At 41.7% G+C, this 23,877-nt stretch overlaps 4 long non-coding RNA genes across 6 annotated transcripts; 3 read left to right on the top strand and 1 right to left on the bottom strand.

Moving 5' to 3' along the window:
• The first annotated feature begins 2,796 nt into the window (after positions 1–2,796).
• LOC119023709 lies at positions 2,797–3,389 on the top strand. The gene is made up of 3 exons (XR_005076318.1): positions 2,797–2,885; positions 3,001–3,061; positions 3,284–3,389. It is a non-coding gene; the product is annotated as an uncharacterized LOC119023709 (long non-coding RNA).
• Positions 3,390–7,693: 4,304 nt separating this feature from the next.
• LOC119024678 lies at positions 7,694–10,177 on the bottom strand. The gene is made up of 3 exons (XR_005076565.1): positions 9,469–10,177; positions 8,643–8,696; positions 7,694–8,024 (listed from the first exon to the last, which is right to left on the bottom strand). It is a non-coding gene; the product is annotated as an uncharacterized LOC119024678 (long non-coding RNA).
• LOC119024679 lies at positions 10,171–11,628 on the top strand. Its single transcript, XR_005076566.1, has 3 exons — positions 10,171–10,382; positions 10,520–10,612; positions 11,380–11,628. It is a non-coding gene; the product is annotated as an uncharacterized LOC119024679 (long non-coding RNA).
• A 5,635-nt stretch (positions 11,629–17,263) lies between these two features.
• On the top strand, positions 17,264–22,348 carry LOC119024995. Of its 3 annotated transcripts, XR_005076664.1 has the most exons (7): positions 17,264–17,964; positions 18,404–18,548; positions 18,805–19,005; positions 19,404–19,518; positions 20,317–20,409; positions 20,499–20,670; positions 22,181–22,348. It is a non-coding gene; the product is annotated as an uncharacterized LOC119024995 (long non-coding RNA). The 3 variants fall into 3 exon arrangements; XR_005076663.1 differs by having other exon boundaries at positions 17,265–17,964; positions 20,317–20,670; XR_005076665.1 differs by lacking the exon at positions 19,404–19,518 and having other exon boundaries at positions 20,317–20,670.
• The last annotated feature ends 1,529 nt before the right edge of the window (positions 22,349–23,877 follow it).

Genomic DNA, 23,877 nt, shown 5'->3' with positions numbered 1-23,877 from the left:
TTGGACCAGGCTCCTGCAGGTGAGATGTGGGCTGACGGGCCGCCATGTTGCCATGGTTCGTCTCCAGGTGCATCATGGGGTCCGGACCAAGACATTAGCAAGACTCTGAAATATCTCCACAACACTTGTTCAAGGCCCTTTGTCACTGACAAGAGGGCTTTTGTCAAGAAAAAAGTGAGATTTATAAATGTTTCACTCGGTCCTGTGTTGTGTAGCGTGTGTTTGACCGTAAACCCTGCAAGATTCACTGATTTAAGCTAGCATGTATTGCTACTATTGGCAGTCATTTTAATTAGTGTGATTAACCTAATGGGACTGAGTTTGACACAAACATTTCTTCTTCATAAAACTTTATTTGGTACTTTATTGTAATACTTTATGTCATGCTGTCCCGACCCACACAGACAGTCATCCGCAGAGAGCAGAGGAAGCCCTGCAGACCTGGGATTAGATACCAGTGGTTGGAAATAGCTGAGTACATTGACTACACTGTACTGTACACTGTACTGTACACTGTACTGTACACTGTACCCAACATACAACATGAATTATGAAGTACTGTACTTGAGTACAGTACTTCATAATTCATGTTGTATGTTGGGTTAGGGTTAGGGTTGTTAAGATGAGTTTTAACAAGCTGATTTTGACTGAATTTCCTGTGTTTGACAATAACATGCAGTCATTATTGTTAAATTAAACTGTATACTGGCTTGATGTTGTGTTCTCAGATGGCGCAGCGTACGGTGAGGAAGGCTCACCTCATCGAGGCCCTGCCCATCAGACCACAGGACGCCCACCTCAGGGTCCCAGCACCAGCCTCCCGCAGCAGCTGCCCAAAAAGGTCAGGTCGTTCCTCTCGTAGCTCTGCTTCTGGCGCTACCGCTCGCTCCTCCTCTTGCCCTACCTTGGGCCCTTCTTTTAGTTCCTTCCCTCGCCCTACCTTGGGCCCTTCTTCTAACTCCTCCCCTCACCCTACCTTGGGCCCTTCTTCAAGCTCTTCCTCTCCATCATTTTCTTCCCTGCGTGGCATTTCTGCCTCTTTGGTGTCCAGTGATCCTGCCCGTATCACCTCATGAAAGCGGCATAAGGCGTTCACTTCTATCTGGCCTATACCTAAGGGGCCACGTAGGCCTGAGCCTCTATGGAGCGGCCCTAAGCCAAGGTTAGTCCAGATCCAGCAGCTGTGGAGCGGCCCTGAGCCGCAGTGGGTGAGGAAGGCGAGGCTGGACATGGAGGGATCAGTATTTTAACAGGTGGTTCCAGAGGAGCGCAGAACCTGAAGGTGAGCCTGTTGGTGAGCCTCCAGGTAAGCACTTCTGTCCTTCGAATTCAATTTCAATTCAGTTTATTTTTCTCACTGAATTGAACTAAAATCAATGATAGTTTTATTTGATTGAATTGAATTTGTTCCACAGGGCTGAACCACTTTTTAAAATGTCTTTGTCAAGGTTCACGGGAAGGTTCACCCCTTTACAGGGTGTGAGGTTACAAGGAAAGCAATTTATTTGAATTTATTTGAGTTGCCTTGTGTTTAATTCCTTTGAATCTATGTTTTTCAATTCATAGCTACAATGTAAGAAGCGAGAGAGAAACAAGGAAAGCAATTTATTTGAATTTATTTGAGGTTGCCTTGTTTTCACCCTCTCTGAATCACATTTGTTTGAATCAACTGATTTTTATGTATTTGAGTTGAATTGCATTGTGTTGCATCGTGTCGCGTTGCGGGATTGAAGGACCACATTTGTAAGAATTGTGTCCTTGAAGAAGAAGAAGAAGAGAAGAAGACAATGAAGACAAACAAGAAATGAGAAGAAAAAAAAGAAGCAGAGACAAGACAGGAAGTCACCATCAAAGGAGAGAGGAGGGGAGAAACAGAGGACAAACCAGAAGAAACAAGAAGAAATGCTGTGGAACAGATGGGAAATTAACGATTCAAAGAAATGAAATAAACAAGAGAACGTGTGATTGGGAATTAGATGAAGAGAAGAGAAGAAACGCGATGCTATATGAAGAGACAAGAAAAGAAGACAGAACAGGGAGCGTGAATCTTCTCATGTAAAAGGTAGTTATTACATTTTCATATCAGATGTCATGCAGTATTTAATTCTGACTCCATATGTGATTATGTACACAACCATCACTGTCTTTCAACTGTCTTTTAGAAAGGAAAGGAGAGACTGAGAGGACGGGGAGGGACGGTGGGCAGTATCAAGTGTGAACCCCCATACAGAAGGTAAATCACTGTTAAAATATTATTTCATCAGTTGTGTCAAAATGTATGACCAGCTGATCTGGTTGCTGATATTTTGTACTTTAATTCCCCCTGTCTCTTATTAACACAGAGGAGCAGAGGTGGAGGAGGAGAATAGAGGAGGTGGGAGGGCATCATGAAGTTTGAACCATCATCTGGAAAATGCAAGTATCACTTTATAACTTAATTTCACGTTTTCATGTAGTGATTAACAAATAATAAAATAACTTCTCTTTTTAAACTAAGACACCCTTTCTGTCATCTATGTCTATTAGTGAGAGGAGAGGAGGGAAGGCCAAAGCAAGTGTGAGCTCTCATTCAAAAGTTATATCCATTTTTAAAACACATTTCTGTAATTATGTTATCATTGAATCAGTCTTGTCATAAATAAATGAACTGTTGATCCTGTCACTGATATTTTTAATTGTAACTCCTCTTGTCTCTTGTTTGTCTTTATGAGAGAGGAGACGAGGAAGAGAGGAGGTGACGAGGAGAGGAGAGGAGGTGACGAGGAGAGGAGAGGAGGTGACGAGGAGAGGAGAGGAGAGGAGAGGAGGTGACGAGGAGAGGAGAGGAGGTGACGAGGAGAGGAGAGGATGCCAGACGTCAACAGGAAGTCTCTCTGATGCAAATGGTAAATATCCATTTCTTTAATGTGTCTCACAGTTAATTTGATAAAGAAATGATGTGCTGACCTGGTTTCAGATATCTTTAACTGCAACTAACTTTATCTTCCCTTTGTCTTCTAGAGCAGAGCAGAGGAAAGGTGGTCCAGAGGAGATGAGAAGGGACGGAAGAAGCCTTAAAATGGTCAAAATCAACTAATTTAATAATATTGTCAGAACTTAGTGTGCAGTCATCCAACTAAGTAACCAAACTTACTCAGTTATGTCATCAGACTATACCTGCCAGATAAAATGACTGAATCAGACTGCAGAAAGTTGAATTCAATAAGTCAGAAACTCAGCAATCATTTATGTGTTAAACTTGAGAAAAATCTGTCCTGATGTTTATTGTATTTTTTCTTTACAGCTGGACTGAACTTCAGAAGCTGCCAGAAGTGAAACTCATCTCACCACGATGACTTTTGACACAACCAAACAGTAAACATGTGTTCCCAATAAAAAGTCCAAACGAGAGGAAATGTTTCAGTTTGGTTTCTGAGGTTTAGGTCTTATCTCATGTTGTTAATGGCTATGTACGTTGGGGAATCAAAGGAGTTTGCATTTATGTTGTGTTGTACTAATGATTGGAAATTCTGCAACCCTCACATTTTTTATTTTTATTTTTTAAAAAAAGAAAAGCTTGTGGTCCATGAGTAGACGCACACTTGTAGTCTGGCAGAAAGAAAATAGTCCCACATGAAACTCTTAACAAGGTCTGTGGATTATTTTAAGTAACTGGGTCATGACTTCTGGAAAGAGACAACACTGTTCAACACAATTTTTCTAAGCTTTGAAGACCACAAGACAAGTGTCATCTAGTTCCAATGTATTCAAGAGAGGGCAGACAAAATCATGGCTGATACCCCCGAAACTCTGCATCTTACATCAAAACTATGAAGATAGATAAATCGCTCTACAAGCTAAAGGAAACAATGACTTTTTTAATTTTGGAGTGAACTGTCCCTTTTATCTGTAATGCGTTTGTGGGGTGATTCAAGTGCAGGTGTTTTGTCACTAGAGGGCAGCATGAGTCTGAGCACGCTCCTCTCAGCATCAGTGGCCGCACACTGAGGCGAGTGGACGTATCAACAGCTCCCTTCGACAAGCTGTTAGAGTGATGAACTGCTGATCTGGAACATGTGCACTGATGCGCTTCATCAGCTTAGTCATAATTTTAATTCTAAATTATTATATTCATATATTGTGTGTTATTGTGTTTTCTGTTGTTGATCCTAGAGAAACATAATCTCATTTTTGTTGTACTACTTTGTTGTACTACTTTGTTGTACTACTTTGTTGGTATAACAAAACGACAATAAAGCTCTGATTGATTGATTGATTGATTGATTGTATACAAGAGATGACAAGCCACAAAGTGGATCATCATACACACACGTTGTTGTTGATTTTTTTCAATATGTTTTTAATTACATGGAAGACGGAAAGGTTTTCAATTTAAACATGATATTTGGCCCTTTTTAAAATTTCAATTAGGTTAGGTATTAAAACCAGAAAACATAGATGGGACAGACATTTCTGACGGTAAATTAAAAAAAACCAAAAAAAAAACCTTTGAAGTTAGGTTTTTTTTACAGATTAAGTTGAAGTTACAGATTACTATTGCATTTGGGTTATCCCCCATCAGGTATGATCATGGCTCGGCCTGCGACCGCAGAGAACACAACACTGCTGGAAGACCGGGAGAGTGCACTTAGATAAGATGATGAAAAATATTATCACCATCTGTTGCCTTTATCTTTCAATCACTTCCAATTCCAATCCACACAATAGCTAGATTAGGATCTTTATTGCAGGAGATAGTTAATGATCGTACCGATTTGGTCCTCAAAAGCCCCCAGAATCAACAAAAATGAAAAGTTCCTTGTGGCAGCATTGAGATATGATGACATTTACACGAATAACCTTTTCTTGTGTGTTTAGTAGAGCTCCACAATATATCCTTTGAGCATCGTAATCGCAATGTACATGTGCGCAATAGTCACATGGCAGGGCCTGCGATGTAGGAGGCAAATTAACTCATCTAATTTCAAAGGTACCTGACAGACAGTGTGTGCAGATTTTGCATGCGCAGCGATCCACCCATGGGTGAGGCTAGTCTTGGCTAGGCTCAGCACCCCTGAAACTTGGAGTAACGTTGTTCTTCTAAAAATTTTGTTCGTCTTTGACAAGGTTAATAATGTCCAAAACATACAAATGGTATCATCGTCTTCTCACGCACTACTTCTCCTCTGTACCTGCGCCGCTCGGCAGCCCGACCGTCATCCAGCACGACACACGAGAAGGGTCTAACTACAGAACGCCCTGAAGGCCCCGCCCCCGCAGTTCTAGTATTCAGACATATGCATGCACGACTGCCACCGTTTCAGATGTACGCATGTGTGACTGCCACCGTTTTAGACGTACGCATGCATGGAAACCCACACAACACTTGACCACCAGCTATAGGACATATTGCTGAACTCCATCAAGAAAGTGTGTGACAGTTTGGGTCCGTGTTTCTTAGTTGGGGTCGTTTGTACCGCCACACTCGTAGTGGGGTTTCCACAATGCCTGACGTTTATTCCTAACATAAACATTAACTTACTATGCCCAGTTGTACGGCTACTATTTAATCATACATTAATAATAATATAAAAATAGGCATCCGTCCGTGACGTGCGCCGCATTGCTCTGTCGTATCTGGGCAACACAGTACACAGTCTTAAAGGTTCAGGTTCAGCTCACACATACCTATATCGAAAACGGTGGCTGTCGGGCACGTGTATGTCTAAAACGCTGGGTATGGAACCCGCACATGCGTACGTCTAAAACTCTCTGGCGCTGCAGTTCGATGACACTGCGACACACATGCAGAGTGACAATCTGTTTAGTTGCAATGTTGTTAATCATACAAGTAAGTTGCTCCAAAGTTGTGTCTCACACTTCTTTCCTTTTACCCAGAGTTGTTCCAATTCTGATACCATATGCACTGGAGTCCGGGCACTGATTACCAGTTAGCTCCGTTAGCCTGGTTAGCTCCGTTTGTGCCATTAGCGTGGCTACAGTCGAACTGGAGCAGTCCGTTTATTAAACAGAAACAGCAGCGCGACAAATAAACTGTCACTACACTACTGCTACTACTACACTATCTGTGTGGTGCGTATGTGTGTCTGTTGTTGAAGTTTGTAGTTACTTTGAGACTCATTTTAACAATTGGGAGTCATGTAATCATCACATCACATGCTTTTTAAATAAATTGTTATTCATTCCTAGATTTCAGTCAGTTGTGTCTGACTATCAAACGAGACAATACAAGAAAGTTAAATGTTTTTCTTTTGCTGTATTCATTTATGTTTTACGAGGATGTAATCTGAACCAGGCTTTGCAACAATAATAATCACCTTCATGCAGGTCTGTATATATGGGCTATTTTTAACACACAGGTATGAGATGTGTGAAAGATACCTCCTAGCATTACTCTCTGCCTTTCTGTGTGTGTGTGTGTGTGTGTGTGTGTGTGTGGCCTGCCAGTGGCTGCTGGACATACGACAATTTTGACCAAATTTGATCCCTTCTTGCAGAGATACACAGCCCCTTCAAACACCACGTACCTCTCATCTGGGATGGAAAGACTGAACAGTTGGCACTCTGTGTTAGGTACGTTGTCTGTTGAGGGTGCCTTCAAAGAAAGGTTCCTTGCCGTTACAGAGGCCATATATGATGGTTTATTTAGATTTTTCTCTGGACTCTGTTCACTGCAGTACAAAGATGAGCATCTGGGCTGGAGCGGCTCTCTGTTTCTCCAAACTGAGGCTGTGCTGATCGGTAATTACGGTAGGGAACAGATCAACTATAGATATGTACGTTATATGACCCCACTTCAGAAAACCCGAACTATCCCTTTAACAAACAAAACCAGTTTCACCAAGCTCTGTATTAACAAAACTGGTAAAAACTCAACTTGTCGTGTTTGGAGGAGAAAGAATGCTGAGTTGCATCCAAAGAACACCATACCTACTGTGAAGCATGGGGGTGGAAACATCATGCTTTGGGGCTGTTTTTCTGCAAAGAGACCAGGACGACTGATCTGTGTAAAGGAAAGAATGAATGGGGCCATGTATCGTGAGATTTTGAGTGACAACCTCCTTCCATTAGCAAGGGCATTGAAGATGACACGTGGCTGGGTCTTTCAGCATGACAATGATCCCAAACACGCCGCCCGGGCAACGAAGGAGTGGCTTCGTAAGAAGCATTTCAAGGTCCTGGAGTGGCCTAACCAGTCTCCAGATCTCAACCCCATAGAAAATCTTTGGAGGGAGTTGAAAGTCTGTGTTGCCCAGCGACAGCCCCAAAACATCACTGCTCCAGAGGAGATCTGCATGGAGGAATGGGCCAAAATACCAGCAACAGTGTGTCAAAACCCTGTGAAGACTTACAGAAAACGTTTGACCTCTGTCATTGCCAACAAAGGGTATAAGATGAACTTTTGTTATTGACCAAATACTTATTTTCCACCATAATTTGCAAATAAATTCTTTAAAAATCAGACAATGTGATTTTCTGGATGTTTTTTTTCTCATTTTGTCTCTCATAGTTGAAGTGTACCTATGATGAACATTACAGGCCTCTCTCATCTTTTTAAGTGGGAGAACTTGCACAATTGGTGGCTGACTAAATACTTTTTTGCCCCACTGCACATACTGAATAGCAAATGACTGGAGTTATAGTCAGTTAACCTTAATACACCTTAAATACTTAATAAAACACATACAAAGAATCCATATGAAATAACAGTTTAATAACAATAAAACAATACACCATAAATACAACAAATAAGCTAATAATAAGAACATATTGGAAGTTAATTCACTAAGTCAACAATAATAAAAGATACATTTAGTAAAACTAAGCAACACTACATAGAGGTAAAGCTGGTGGAGTGACCAAGTTGACCAAATGCTTGTTCAGAGTAACCTTTCTGCGGCTGGTATGCTGCACCAGATTCTTGGTGGAGTTGCTGTCCTGGCCACTTTTGGTTGACAGCTCCTCTCTCCTTCTCTTCATGTTCGTGTTAAGAAGGTTCCTCCATAATTTCTTGACTAAAGCAGCTATGTAGAAAGAACACAGTGTGTGAGTACCAAGAAAGGATAGCTTTATTTACATGTTGAAGCTGAAAGAAACATTCAGAATCTCCATAAAACAACTAAAATTGGGACCACTGAAAACTTCTCTACCACTAATAATAGGCACCAACTGAAATAATTGTGGGTCCTAACACAACCAATCTCATCCCAGATATCAGGTTTACTCAACAACAATCCTGTTCACAGTCACATTTCAACAACTACACGTTCTAAAACATGTTTATTTATGTGATTATGATTGGTGCACACCACATATTTACTGCAATATGAGCATAATGGTATTAACATTATCAGAGGTGTTTATTTATGGTCTTAATTTCATGGGCATGCATGTAAACGTCCAATGTCTATTTGTTTTGGCTAAACATATGTATAACGCTGTATACTGGAGGTGGGGAGGATGTAAGGAGTGCTCGAGCTCCTCAGCACCCACACAGCCGGCTAATAACAATAGCATAAATGATAATAGCAAATTAATCATTACAGCAGGAAATCTACATTTTGTTTTTAGCATTGCTGCTATCCTGGCTGGATAGCTTCACTATAAGTACAACTTTACATTATTTCAGCTTCAACACTTACCATCATCCCGGAGCCAAGCTTCTGAGCTATCAAAAGCCAAATGTTGTCCTTCACCTGTGTGTTAAGGTAGTCATATTCTTGTCAAATAAAATAGGGTGCTGGGACACCAGATTGATTAAAGTTTCAATCATTGTTCAGATAATATGATGTCACTTCCCTCCTCCGTGGGACATCATACAAAGCAAACGATTTCATTGGTCAAGCGTGTATTTTTGCAGAAGGAATTCTGCAGACAACAAAGTGTTTTTTTTTTTTTTGCTGCGCAAAAGTTCCGCCCTGGTGCGCAACCTCCCATTATAACCCATGAAATCATTTTTTATACATTTCCGTGCGAATAATCCGAACGGAAATTCACACTTGGTGTGAAACGGCTTTTATTTTTAGCCTCACCAAACTTTGCAGGATGGAAGACAAACATGTTCTTAGTATAAGTGAACCATTCAAAGTTTGTACTGCATACCTATTGATTTTCTACGAGGCCCTAGATTTGGCTAACTCCTGATATTGAGGGTATTATAAACTCATTTTTTGAATCCTTATGATATCAATCGTCACATTTTCTTTAAGCACAATCTTGTATTAATCATGTACCTATATTTTAGGTCTCTATCACTAATGGCCATGAAGATATTAAGAATAAAGAAAAGTTTAGTAACGGTTTTTGGTCATTTTACTAGTTATGTGCAGGTATACCAGAATTTTTGACCTCTCACACATTTTTCCTCTTTTCCCCTCTCTCTAGGAACTGCTTGCACAAACTATGTTAGAGAGGCTCTATACACAGCTCCAGCATATTGTCAGTCAGCAGCCACTTGACCTGGATTACCTTGAATTTGTGGGATCTCAGGAGGCCGTTCTTTTTAGTGCTGTCTCTGACCAGGTTCTCATCCCAAAAGCCATTGTAGATGCACTCACAGAGCTGCACAAGTTGGTTGTTGAACAAAGAGAAAATCAGGTCCCCATAGTATGTGTGCAGGTTCGTCATGGAGCAACTGGGCTGGATTTGATGTTTCTCTGTCACATGTCATCAACCGAGGTCTTCCTGTGCCGTGTATTGCTATCTTAATGGGAGTGTCCACTTGCTCTATCTTCAGAAGAATGAGAAAGTTTGGCTTTTCTGTCAGAGCACTCTATAGCACCTGTTCAAATGCAGAGTTGGACTATTTGGTAACTGAAATCAAAAAAGACATGCCTCATGCTGGGCACTGCTTGGTTTTTTTGGTGTTGGTCTCATCTTTTTCATCTTCTATTTGATTATATTCTCCTAGTGTTAACTCCTTGTGCCGTTTCCCTCTTTCTTTTCAATTTCTCTTCCTTCAGCTGCATCCCAGTCATCAAAGCTGTCATATTCTCCAAATAGGTTAAAAGAAATGTTGAAGTCACTCGTTGTTGTTGGTTTGTTGTGGTGCGTTCCCATTGCTATGGTTACTCATTTTAGAGACAGGCTGGAACGCCAGACAGTGCATTAATTTAGAATGTTCAACATACAATTTGACTGGAACTACTTAGTAGGTGTATATATCAGGAATAAACGGGCACCCTACAGCCAATCAGAATCGAGTATTCCCCCAGACCATGGTATAAATGTCTGTAAACCATATCTAATCTTACTCAAACTCAAACAACTCTGGAGAGACGTGTGGTGTGCTGTGAGCAGCATATACTACAGTGTGCAGTGAGTCCAGAAAAGCACTTATCTGAACAGAGGGATGTATTCTGAAGCAAGTTCAACACAGCCAGGTGTGAGTCTTATGTTAATCTAATTTAGATGGTTTGTTGAATTCATGGTGCTTTTATTATTAATTAGTGTGCATACAAGCCCCTGGCCAGTGGGGGGGCGCAGTGAGCAACACCTTTGTGTGATTTCCATTGTGTAGAAGCTGCACTTGACAAGACAGCGGGCAGTAATTAAGTAGCAGTGGACCGCCACATAATGTACGTACCAGGAATCACTGCAGGAAAGAACAAAAGTAAGGGTGTGTGTAAGCTGTGCTAGGCAGTACTAAAATACTGCAATAACACTACAGACTTGCACAACCACGAAACCGTCGACACCTGCAGGTGTTCTGCAGCAACTTGATGCTAAACCTGTAGATTCAACAAAATTGAATCGAATCTTTCTTAACGGTACCCAGCCCTAGTGCTTACACTTTTAGTGAGTTCCACTGGCGCACACACATAGCTGTTACATATGAGATGCAGTGATGTACACTGCTCTTTTGTAATACTTAATTAATGCTCAGTTAACTTTAAGTGATAATCAACTTCATTACTAAGGCCTATCTAAACATTGCTTGGCTGTTAAGGTTCATACCAGCAGACTCACAGCACACGTCGGTGCTGTTGTGAGCATTATCAGCAGACAGAAGACGAAATTAGCCTCTGCTTAATAGAATTAATAAATAATGTTTATTTGAATGTTTAATATTAACAAATATGAAGTGGTCAGGGGAACCAACAGGTCTATGCATATTTCTCCATTGTCTGTTGGGAATTTATTTTAAAGAATAATTTCATTTTCAAGGGTTAATATGTTAATATTCATGTTAAAACAGTTAATATGATAAATGATTACTAAAAAAGTAGACTGCATTTCTTTTGAATGTTTGATTTGAAGTGATAAGTACACAGGTTCATTTCTAAGAAAAATTATGCTTTACATTGAATTGGGCTGTCTCTTCATTTGCTCCTTAGCTTGCTCAACCACCGCTGCTCTCTGTGTTTCTCTCATCAACAGACAGAGTGCCGGTCTGCTGTCAGCTACCATGAAATAGCTATTTTACAAACATTTACCCGCCAGTGTGGCAGATAGCCTTCCGACATTTAGTCGCCACATGGATAAGCTCCCTGCATTTGGTGCTTGTTAATTTTCAGCCCTGGAAGATGGTCAGAATTGTCTAGCAACACTGAATTAATAACTACAGTTTTAACTTGTTTAAAAAAAAGTCCATTTCAGATGTGTCACACAATGTGAAGTCATGCTGTATCTGCTTACCAGTTGCCCTATAAAATAACCATCCACCAGACAAAGTCTCCAGTTTAGGGAGTTAAAGCAGCAGCATTGCTGAAATCATATTAGGGCAACAAAATACAAACCATGAGCACTTCTTAATAATAAATCATCTCTCCTAATGATCTCTTTAGTACACCATTTTAGAAATGCTTACCTCTGCATGGTCGCTGTGTTCAGGCACTGACACCATGCGTTTTCCTAAACCTGCCATTAACAGGCTGAGCTCCTGAGACCCCTGTGGAGTTCTGCTCATGGGTTTTGGGAGTAAATAAAACTGATTATTTGTGGCCTTTGTACATGCTGCTGAAACCATTTTAAGTGGCGTTCACATGGGGACACATGTACAGCCCTGTTTTTCAATATCCGTACTTCCATAAGTACACTTAAATGTAGTACACTATCCGCACTTACCAAGTACACTAAGTTCATTCCCCAGTGTTAATTAAAAAGAGAAAAACATGTGACAACAGCACACCATGAGGACTTTTTGGAAATCTGCTCTTGGTGATTTACAGTTAAATGTATTAGTTTCCAGATATGCTTCTGTTTGATTTTGAAGCTTTTTATTGTTCCTAGACTTATGGTCTTTTGATAGATTTTAAAGATCGTTATGGTTGATGCTATTGTGTGAGTGAGGTTTGAGTAATGTAGTTGACTTTAAGTTATGCCAGCACATTTTCTGTTCTCGTGCAAGGCTGTCCTCAGAAATTCATGTAAAAGGACATTTTCTGTTTTCAAGGACTAGCCGCTTGTTAAGGCTGACGTCCCGCGTGACGTGACATCCATTTCTGGGTCCAAACGCTCCATCAAATTGCAAAGCCAAACAACAATGGCAGAACCTGTGAACCTTTTCACAATAACTTCCTCCAGAAAGTTGACATGAATTGAAAATATTAAGAATGGTTTAGTTATTTGCAGGCAATCAGACCTCAGAGAGAGAATCTGTATGCTTATTTAAAGTAGACTGATCTCAAATGGAACAACTTTGAACTGAATATTAACACTGAGTTGAATTTCCCTTGATTTTTGGTTTAACATGTTCTGTCTAATCTAATTGCTGGCAGGGTAGAAACAATTATGTGCTCATCAGAAATGGAAACAAGGATTATGATTTGGTCAACTGCAGTCTGGATAGGGACAATTTAAGGACAGGTGTGTGAGGAGTAATACAAATAGTTTATGGTGTATATTTCTACTTAAAATGCATATCTTTTCGCCATTTTCTGGTAAAAGTTGTCTACAATGCTTCTGCATGTCATAGTGTAGAAAATGAAATCAGACATCCTCCAGCTGAAGGCACCCCAAGTGTCGAGGAGCTGTACCAGGTGTGACGAACCAACCTCGGCCTTGGGGGGGGGATTTATTTTACAGTTTGAGGATCTTGATTTTAATAATCAGGTGAGTAACCTAATGGACATCAAAGCCCTTCCTGTGGAGCGGGCAACTTTAAAAGTATTGTTCACAGCTGATGACTCCTCAGATTCTACACTGGACACAAGCAGCCTTCCTTCCAGCAATAGTGGGGATTCTGTCAAACGGCCTGACTCTTTCCCTGTTCCACAGTTCTCACACGGTGTGGAGCTGCAACTGCGAGAAGTAAACTATAGATACACTAAGGATGGATCTGTGATAGTAATTCCTAAAGGATCAAAGACTGATATCCTTGACATGCTTGCAGACAGTATGTTGCAGATTACTGATTATCCTGAGAGGGACCACTATGAGAGTGTAGCCAAAGCACTGGTCGAGAAGCGTCCCTGTCTGCGAGAGCCGGGTCAATATCATCGAGCTGCAGCACTGGAGAGCCCTGAAGGCCCCGTCCCCGAAAAATCCATACCTACTGTCTTAAGACGTATACCTGCGCGAGGTGAAATTGACATGTCATTCTGAGAATGATGGCGGTACAGCGAACGGTAAAATCTGTGTAAAACACCAGTGAATATTATTATAATTTTGAAATGCAGCGATCGCAAACTGTATTGAATAATGTTAATATCAGCATATCCTTTCTAATGCCCGGGAACCAGCTATAACATGGGATATCTGTCAAACTTAAGAATAAATTCATGAATTTAAGTAGTAATGATACAGCGGTAAATATTTATTCATTTACTTTCAACAGTCGAAACTGTTAAGTTTACGACTTAAGACTGTGTTGCCTAGATATGAGAGAGCAATGTCATGAGATAGCGCCTTGTATTTGTTGTGCTAGTTGAGCAGCGATAAAAAAAAAAGTATGATAAAATAGTAGCCATACATCAGGGCATAGTAAGTTAAGGTTTATATCAGTAAATAATATATAGATAAATAATAATAAATAATAAATAGAAATACATATTTATGCGTAATCATTTTGTTATTATGTTTATGTCTTGACATGTCATGTCAAACTTACCTGATAATTCCTCTGCTTTTCTTAAAGGCACCAAATATGTGACACTCAGCTTCAACGAGGAAACAAAAAAATCACAAAAACCATCATGAAAGCGATCGTCGAAGCAGGAGAGGCGCAATGATTGAAGACCAAGGGGATGAATTGTGCCCAGTTTCTTCATTTGAAAAATACATTTCAAAAATCCCAAAAGAAACCAAAGCTTTCTACCTCCATCTGAAAAGAGGAGAAAAGTTAGGGGATGTGTGGCACTCGTTGGAGCCAATGGGTGTTATTACCTGGGTTCAATGCTATCGCGTTTATCCAAAGAGGCAGGAACATCAGTTCTTTACACAAATCACTGCATTAGAAGCACGACCATCCAGAAAGTGGCTGAGGGTGGACTGGAGGCCAGAGAAATAATGATGGTCAGCGGACATAAGTCTGAGAGTTCCCTCCAGAGCTACTGGGCACCTTCTCTGGATAACAGAAGAAGGTGGAGCAACCTGCTGCACGCTGGCCAGGAAAATAAGAGACCTTTGGAAGTCAGCCTCTCAACCAGCTCTAAAACATCACCTGCTTAAACGGCAGATATTCCACATGGACATAAACAGCTACTTCAACAATTGTAATATTAATGGCAGCATGCAAGTTAATTTCTGTAATAGCCCCAAATATGTGCAGCAGGTCGGCGAAGATGCTGTCACAGAGACTGCTGGCTACTGCTTGTAGAGACTTGACAGTGGAAACACACTTTATAAATTTGTTTGTATATATGTCAATACATTTGATCTTGTATGTTACTAACATGTGAATATTTAAGATGGTTAAGATGGATGGAGGTAAATAAAGTGATACATTTATAATTAGATAATAAGGTAAAAAATTAAACAAGTCCGAGCAGAGTATTTTATTATCATTATTGTTCAGAAACGTTATTTATTACTCATGAAAATAAACCACAAACCACCTGTCAGCTGCCAAAGTCCCATTTATAGAATAAAGTGTAATAATATAAGTATGCTACTAATTTTACCCACTGTACAGGAGCCTATGTGGTGTGATAAATGCATATCAACCTATAAACCTGCACAAACAAACCTTTTTAATTTTCACTTCATTTTTTCAGTCAAATACAGTATTTCTTAACTCTTTACTTGTTAATGTTATCAGTTTTATGGATAAAGATTTGAAAATGGTTCTTAATTCAGAATGAGATAACACAGACATACCTAATCTTTTACATATGGATACATTGACTTTTTTCTTAATAACAAAGCTTACAGTTTCCAGTAAATGAATAATAAAGTGGAAATGTTGTTAAATGTTTGCAGAGTTTTGAAGTGATATTCCATGGGCTGTTTTTAAGGTTTTCAAGAAAATTAAAGCCTGACCCATGATCTATTCCATGTTGCAGGTTCCTGGCCACAGGAGACTCCTACAGGAGCATTGCCAACAGTTTCTGTGTGGGAATTTCGGTTTATGGTTTCTGACAATGTTCCTGCCGTGGTCAGTGCCATCTGGGACTGCCTGGTCGAGGACTTCATGGCTGAGCCCACCGCAGAAACCTGGCGGACCATTGCAGCAGTTTGTAGAGAGGTGGAACTTTCCTCTCCGCTGTGGAGCTCTGGATGGCGAGCATGTAGTGTTGAAGGCCCCTCCCAACTCTGGATCCCAGTTTTTCAACTACAAGGGGACATTCTCGATTGTCCTCTTGGCCGTGGTCAATGCCAATTACCGGTTCAGGGTGACTGATGTCTGGGGCTTCGGGAGAACCAGTGACGGAGGTATCCTGGCTAACTCTGCCTTTGGCCGGGCGCTTCGTGCTGGAACCCTTCACTTGCCAGCGGACCAGCCTCAGAGCACAGAGGACCCCAGCCTTATTGTTCCCACTCCCGAGGAACCTCATGAGGCCATTCCCTGGGCGCATCCTCCCCAGAGACAAGAGGATCTTCAGTTACCGCCTTCGGCATCCTGGCGGCTCAGTGGAGGATGTACCACCATGTCCTCGAGGTCCAGCCGGAAGTGGCAGAGAAGTGCGTGAAGGCGACTTGTGTTCTTCACGACTTCCTGCGCATGACAGCCCAGACACCGGGAGTTGAAGGAAGCATCACAGGGAGTGAGGTGGAGCCACTGACAGGTCTGGGAAGAGTTGGGGTGAACAACTCGGTGAGAGAGGCCATCAGGGTTTGGGAGACCTTCTCAGCCTTCTTCTCCACGGAGGGAGTGGTCCAGTGGCAGCATAATGTTTAGTGCACAAGCACCCCAAAAATGGCTCTTTTAAGAGCCACCCAAATAAAAGTATTGAGCAGTAATCCTGCAATATAATTACCACAATTCTTGTCTACCAGTCACTGTGCATGTAACAATTCATATCAGTTCAATTCATACAATACAGACCCCTCTGATATTACACCATTACACTTTTTCTTTACTTCAGTTATCATTTTTAAACTGGCCAGTCTACAATCTCATTGTGCTTGAAAGAATGTGTGAAAGAATGACATGAGAAATAGTAGTCATTGTGATACATACATCTTTTTAATGTGAAAAAATAACAATAATATAAATCTCTCTCTCTCAAAAAAATATACATAGTAATTATATGTAAATATAAGAAAATATATATTTATATACATAAAAAAAAATACAAAAATAAAATAACAAAAAAAACTGAGTGGTTAATGGAAACAGAACAACAAAAACCAGGTTTAAAGAACACAAACGAATCACCAGCCTGGCTCGTCCTTACTTAACCAACCAGCACAAACTAATGGTCCTGATGATGGCCCTGCTTCTCCTGACCACAGTTCTCCTGACAGCCCTGCTGCTGCCTCGTCACCCAAGCCCTCTTCATATGAGGTCTCTGCAGTCCAGTCTTCCTCGACCTTGACCCATGTTGCCACTGGCTTCCCTGGGCGTGGTGAAGGGGTCGAGGAAAGACAGGATTGCAAAGAACCGCCCCTTTTTTAATGTCCCCCCGGCTGACCCGCTCCTTTTCTCTCCTTCTCTTTTCTTTTTGGGGTATGTGTCCCTCAGACTCTTGCATTTATTTTGACAGACCTCAACTGCAAACACGCACACACAGAAAGACATGCACATTGCATAAATTAGCTTCAAACCAAATTAAATATTAAGACAATAAACACTGACACAAACTGGAAGTGGTATCTTGCAAAAGGGGATAATGCTATGCAAGATGCTAACATTTCATGGAGAAACATGGTCAGTAACGTAGTAAAAAAAAGCCATAGATAGCTTCAAAACTTACCGGGGAGTCCCACCTCCTCACTGAATGCCCCATTACAACAATGGCAACTGCAGATGCAGGAGACCCATAGTCAGAACTTGAACCCCCTCCCCCTTAAAGAGCATATTGCAGGTGACATTTTTACAAAATGCATGTGTAATCTGGTCCAAAAATTACCTTTTGAAAAGTTGATTGAGGATTTAAAATACTATTCAAGACGTTAGGGGAGATATTTAACCGAAAAGTGACAGTTTTGAGCAAAGCGCCAAAAAATGTTTTTTTTGTTTCAACATCGCATCATATTACGTAACGAGAGGGAGTTACATGCTAGCAACTCAGTGTGGGAGTAGGTACGTTATCAGTCAGAGTGGTTGTGTTGTAGTGAGTCAGTGTGTTGTCATTAGTTTTGGATTGTGTTAATTTACTATCAACATGGTAAATTATTGCGTTTGTGGAGGTTGCACAAACTCCAGCCTGTCAGGACACCGAGTCCACCGGTTTCCTAACAGGAGAAAAAAACGGTGCTATCTCCTGTGCCTGGGTCTGTTTTGTGCAGCTGAAGAGACGGGACTTCTCCTCTGTGTCAGCTACAAAAAATGCGGTCATGTGTGGCGCTCACTTCAGACCGGAGGATTATCATCCAAGTGACCTGTTGGAGTTCAACGTGGGATGCCGAAGCAAGAACCAGGTGCGACTGACCCCCGGTGCAGTGCCTTCGGTTCGGTTCGGTGACCGCTGTCAGCAGCAGCTGCTGGTGCTGCCGCCGGCGGGCGACACGGTCACGGATCACTGCGCACTCTAAGTCTTGTTTCTAACATGTGTTAACTACCTACTTACTCAACATAATGATTTAATTCATGAGAAGCAATTTGACTTGTATAAGTTGTTGTAGAGGAGTGCAACTAGCTTTCAACTCCCAAGCTAATAAGCAGACAATGCCAGCTAACGCTAGCCAACGTTAGCTGATGCTAGCTAACTTTCGCAACGTTTTTAAAAAAATTTTTTTTATAGAACTTGTCTTATGCAAAGACACTTGGTTTGCATAATATTATAACCGTCAGATTTGGTTAGCCCAGTGACCCTGTTTGCACACATTCATAATGTATTTAATCTGTTATATTTTGAAGGATTTAGGAGACATTGGCAGTGATGAGGTGGGAGAGATGACAGCCATTTCTGCTGCTGCAGCAGCACACGCGGACACAGAGCAAGAGGCATCTGCACTTCACCGTGGCTCACAGTGCAACCTCAGACCTCTTCATCGTTCATCAGGTAGTGTAACATCACTCATATGTAGAAGTAACTGTATATGCCATTTACGTACAGTGTTTGAGGGGAAAAAAAATCAAAAATCATTCTGGATAATGCCGGTTGGTACAATTCCAACACTATCTTACCTCCTTTTTTAAACACATAATTAGGTGAACACATTCTGTGACAGAACTGCTGGACAGGGGTATCTAGTAAACCAACCACTGAATGTATGAAATTACACAATTATATAAAGGAGGATCTCTTTTTATTCTAGCTGTCCAGGCACAGCCCAAGATGGTCAGTGTGGGAACTCAGACAGAAAGCTCTGAGAAAAAAACATCTACTCCACTGCCCAGTCTGTTTTCATGGGAGCTGCTGGAGACATGTCATGGATCCCAGAGGAAGAAATGAGAAGTGACTCATCTGATGAGGAACTCTCAAATCCGCCTCTGCAGGACTCTCCCCATGACCTCAAGTAAGACTTCTTTTGATTTTAGATTATGTGTATGACCAAATTGTGTCATCAGTGCAAAATAATAGGGGATTTTCTTTGTTCAGGGCTGCTGACAAGTTAATTGCATGCAAAAGCCAGCTGAAATATATGTATCATAACTTGTATATCAATTTGCATGTCTAGGTCTGTTTATATGCTTTTTTGTTAAGGCATAGATTGGTAAGTTGCTGCCTTTCACAAATGTGTCTCAGGTCTGTGCTGCATGTGGGTTTCAGCGTTTCTGGCAGAACTAGCCCGTGCTGCACTGAAATATGCCAGCCTGCAACCTGTTACTGAGTGGAGCCATCCACTTTTCATTATCAGACACATGAACCACTTGTGTAGTGCAAGATAATGACATCACTTAATGTTTTACACAGAGCTCAGAGGTCCCAAGTAGTAGCTGGTGTGAGTTAGAGGGTCTTAAGCGCAGCGTAAGGTTTCTTGATGAGCAACATATGGATGTCAGCCCTCATCACGGACAGAAATAGACAGGTAAAGATGAGCAAGAACAGAATGTACCAGTGTCCACTGAAAATCTTGCTGATGACTCTGAAGCTAAAATTAAATAAATCTCTTTAATGTGTTGTATCCCCTGGTTTATTTTGCTAAGTGGGTGCAGGAGGAGCTGTGCCCAAAAGGAACCCGTCATTTCTTTGACATTTGGCACATTGGCAAAAGTATGTATCTTGATGAACATAGTTTTGTTTGGGTTGTCTATGATCACATTTTTTTTGTTGGTGTCAGGTCGGGGATGAAGGGGGAGACTATGTATAGAGGGGGGTGGACCCAAATGCAGTAACTCATGGAACGGGAGGCAGTATTGGGGAAACAACAGGCGAGCTTTAATAAACAAAGCTGAAATGAGACAAACAAAACCAAAGACCACAAAGGAAAATGTGTCTGAGGACCAAAACCAAAGTAGCAACACAAGAGCAAGACAAAGTAGCAACCAAAAACTAGACAAAGTACAAATCAAAAAGCAAAACATAGTACAAGGAAACTGGAAGGATATGACCGGAACATGAGTGTGCACAGACAGATACATAGAGATGCAATGACCAAAGAGTGCAGGGGAGAAAAGCCTAAATACACAGACAGTGAGGAGAGAGAGGAGGGAGGAAGCCAGGTGTGATAACGAAGGGGAGGAGCACAGAGGAGCAGACCAGGAGGGAACGAGGCTGACAGACAGAGGGAGACCAAGAGAACAGAACAAATCAAAACATATATCTACAGTCATGACAGTTGGTTTGTTATTTGTTTTTTACATTTTGTGTCTCTGTTTTGAAACAGGTGTAGGGAAGTAGAGGTGGAATGAAGATCTGAAGCTGTGGAGGCCAGCTGTTTTAAACCACCTTTACTGGGCTGCTGCTTCCACTCCTGATGGTGATCCAACATAAATATAATACGAATCACAGCTAATAATGATTATACAGTCTTGCCTCATCATTAGAACATAATTTGTGTTTATGCAGGATCAACTGTAGCAATAAAACTGGAACATGTAGCTACAAGAACAGCACTGGTGAAGGATGTTCGGCAGTTGTCCCCACAGCATCAGACCTTTTCACTGGAGGCCTTCCACTCCCTCATCCTGCACTTTGCACCAAAGCACACTGGCTTCTCCTCCCTTGGGATGTACAGCAGGTAAGTATGTGATTGTGAAAACAATGAGTACGGCTAAAACTATAGGTTCAATTCATTGCAGGTATGTTGCAAACACTGTAACACTGGCCAACTGCCTGGTAGCGAGACCGAGACGCTCCGTCTGTCTGTCCTGAACCCCCCGAGTGAACCTCCCCCTGCTGCGGGCCTCCGTTAAACACTAAGCAGAGTCTCCCATGTATGTTCTGTCCATGTTGTCCCGCTTCGTCCTGCCGCTCCCCGTGCCGCGGTCCACAGCACGCATGGTGCGTGTAAATATAATGATTTTTCTTATTCATCACGTTTCAGGCAGTCTTTTGCGATGTGTTCATCGCGCATGTTCATATCGCGATGACGATGAAAATTCGATTTATTGTGCAGCCCTGGTGTACCCTGTCAACGGTGAATGATTTATTTTATTTATTCTTTGGCTACAAACACCCGGGAATGGCTGTGAATAAAACACTGGACTGTTCCGAAGTAGCTTCTTCTATGAGCCCTGATCTAAATCCTGTTGAACATCTGTGGAAGGAGCTGGAACATGCAGTCGGGAGAAGGAGCCCTCCAACCTGAATCAGCTGGAGCAGTTTGCTCATGAGGAGTCTACAGGTGCAGAACTCACCTGTAGACACCTTTCAATATACTGCTCCATTTACCATTATTTATAAAACTATTAGACACACACACATACATATAGTGTTAAGAAAACAGATTAGTGAAAGAACTCAGAGTAATAAATTATTTCTGCCCTAAACTTACTCGTGTCTGCTGGCCTGGAAAGGTCCATGCTCCTGTCTGTAGCGCATGTAGGGTATCTGCAGCACATAGGGATTGAGGCAGCACACCTCAAACCCTGGGTACCTCTGAAGTGTATCTATCTGTGTGTGTGTGTGTGTGTGTGTGTGTGTGTGTGTCGGGGGGAGGTTATTCAGCTGTTTTACATTGGTACATATATATATTGAAAAAAAAAAAATCCTTCATTGAAAACAACACACACACATGTCATTGAATAAAAGACGAGAAAAGTGGACTATTATCTTGATAATGTTGGCAGCATTGACGGAGTTCAGCAATATGTCCTATAGCAAGTGTTGTGTGGGTTTTCACGCATGCGTACGTCTGAAACGGTAGCCGTCCCGCATGTGTACGCCTGAAACAGCTGCGTCTAGAACTGCGTGGGCAAGGCCTTCAGGGTGCTCCGGTTCTGCGGTTAGACCCTTCTTGCCAGGGTCTGAAACATGTGCATGCATATATCTAAAACGGTGGCTCTCGCGCATGCGTACGTCTAAAACTGCCAGGGCTCTCCGGCGCTGCAGTTCTATGATAGTGCCTCTGTACCTGCACCGCTACGTGGCCTTTCCATTCGTTGTTCCAATTGCCATGCCATATCAGTCCAGGCACAGTTTACCGTTAGCCCGGTTAGCTCCGTTAGCGCCTTTAGTGCAGCTACAGTCGAACTGGAGCGGTCCGTTTTTAATACTCCTCTTTTAATTCTCTTCTCTTTTGGTTGCAGGTGTGTCTGATTGTAGGTTGCCCTGTGGAGCTGATTGGCTGCTTTCCTGGAGCCATAAGTTTAAATGCCAGCTCCTCCCAGTTACTGGAGGCTCTCCTCTGCTGTTCCAGACTGCCAGCATTGTGTGATTGTGAAAAATATGTTTGTTAATAAAACTATTGAAAAATGCTTTGGTGCTGGTGGTGCTTGGAGGGAGAGGGGAGTCTCACACTTTTGTTTGCCCAGGGTTTCCCCCAGGCCCTGGTTGTAACAAGCGCAACAAATAAACTGCGTACTTGTGTAGTGCGTAACGTACACTCACGGTGTTCCGGACACTTGGCACAGTAAAAGTCCCATAAAATATCAATGTGGGGAAAGATAATCCTGATTGGCTTATATGTCTCTGGGGATAGGTCTTGCATGCATACCAAAGTTTGACTGACACATTTTGAGCCAATTGTTTGGAAGAAATTTTGAAAAAACACTCCATAGTCTAGTCACGGTGTCCGGACTACCATGACTACTCACCGTAATCCGGATGGCTGACCCTTTCAACGCACGGTATTCCAGACGGGTAAGAAGGAGTCATTTCTAATATTATAAAAACACACATTCTAGTTGAATAACAATCAGATACTGTATATTTCTTATTTCTAAGCATTTCTACATTACTTTTTTGTTAATAAATGCTTATATGAAGTGGCGTGGCGTCATAGTCATGGCCACGTGTTCAAAATGGCAGAGCACCACTCCAAGAAGCTGCTGATTAGCTGTATTAATGTTATATAGCCAAAAATACTGCTAATGTAAAACCACGCAGCGAATTAGCACAACTCTGGTGAATTTGAATAATTAAAAATATAATTAATTTGTAAACATTTTAATTTGTAAACATTTGAACTTGAACTCTTCTCCCCCTTTCCCCACATAGCAAATGAACAAGAACAAAGAAGAATGAACATCATATAACATGTAACCGTGATTAATTTTCTTCGAATAACATTATATACATTAAACTAGTGTGCCTGTGTGTGAGTGAGAGAGAATACTACATAGATTATGTAATTAATATTCAATCTGTGTGTGTGTGTGTGTGTGTGACACATAAACACAACAGTTACATTCACAGTACATTCACACTACATTTGTGACACAGCCACTCTCCATCCGCGACATCATCCATATCCACACAAGCTACATGAAACCACAGCTGACAGAGCTCACACCGAACCCACTCGTCAATGTCTGCATCTAATCGTGGTGGTGCAGTGTGTTGCGGCAGATAGCACAGTGACCGACACTGTCCGGTGAGGGGCTGCAATTTCTTTTACAACTTTCTTGCCCGGCCTTCTTTTCTCCTCTCTTTCTTTCTAATTCTGCCTTCCTTTTCTTCTTCTGTTCCCCCTTTTCCTTCTCCTCTGCCTCCAGCCTGTCGAGATCAGCAACATACTCGTCGCTGGTGATGAACCTGGCCTGTATGGGCAACCAACACCGTACCCCACCCACCAATTGTGGGTATGAGTATGTGTGAGTATCTTGCCAAGCGAGTGTGGTATGAGGCCAGCTTCAACAAGGCAATTCTTTGTGTGCTGATTACATGTCGGGCATGTATCACTGGCAGGGGACACAGATGGTGGAGAGGAGGTTGACGCAGCGGAGGATTTCTCAGGTTTAAAACTAGTATTCTTCACACAAAGTAAGATTTAAGCTATGTTTTG

The sequence above is a fragment of the Acanthopagrus latus genome, chromosome 8 (assembly GCF_904848185.1).
Source record: "Acanthopagrus latus isolate v.2019 chromosome 8, fAcaLat1.1, whole genome shotgun sequence".
In the NCBI taxonomy this organism is placed as follows: Eukaryota; Metazoa; Chordata; class Actinopteri; order Spariformes; family Sparidae; genus Acanthopagrus; species Acanthopagrus latus.
This window is presented reverse-complemented; position numbering and strand designations above follow the sequence as displayed.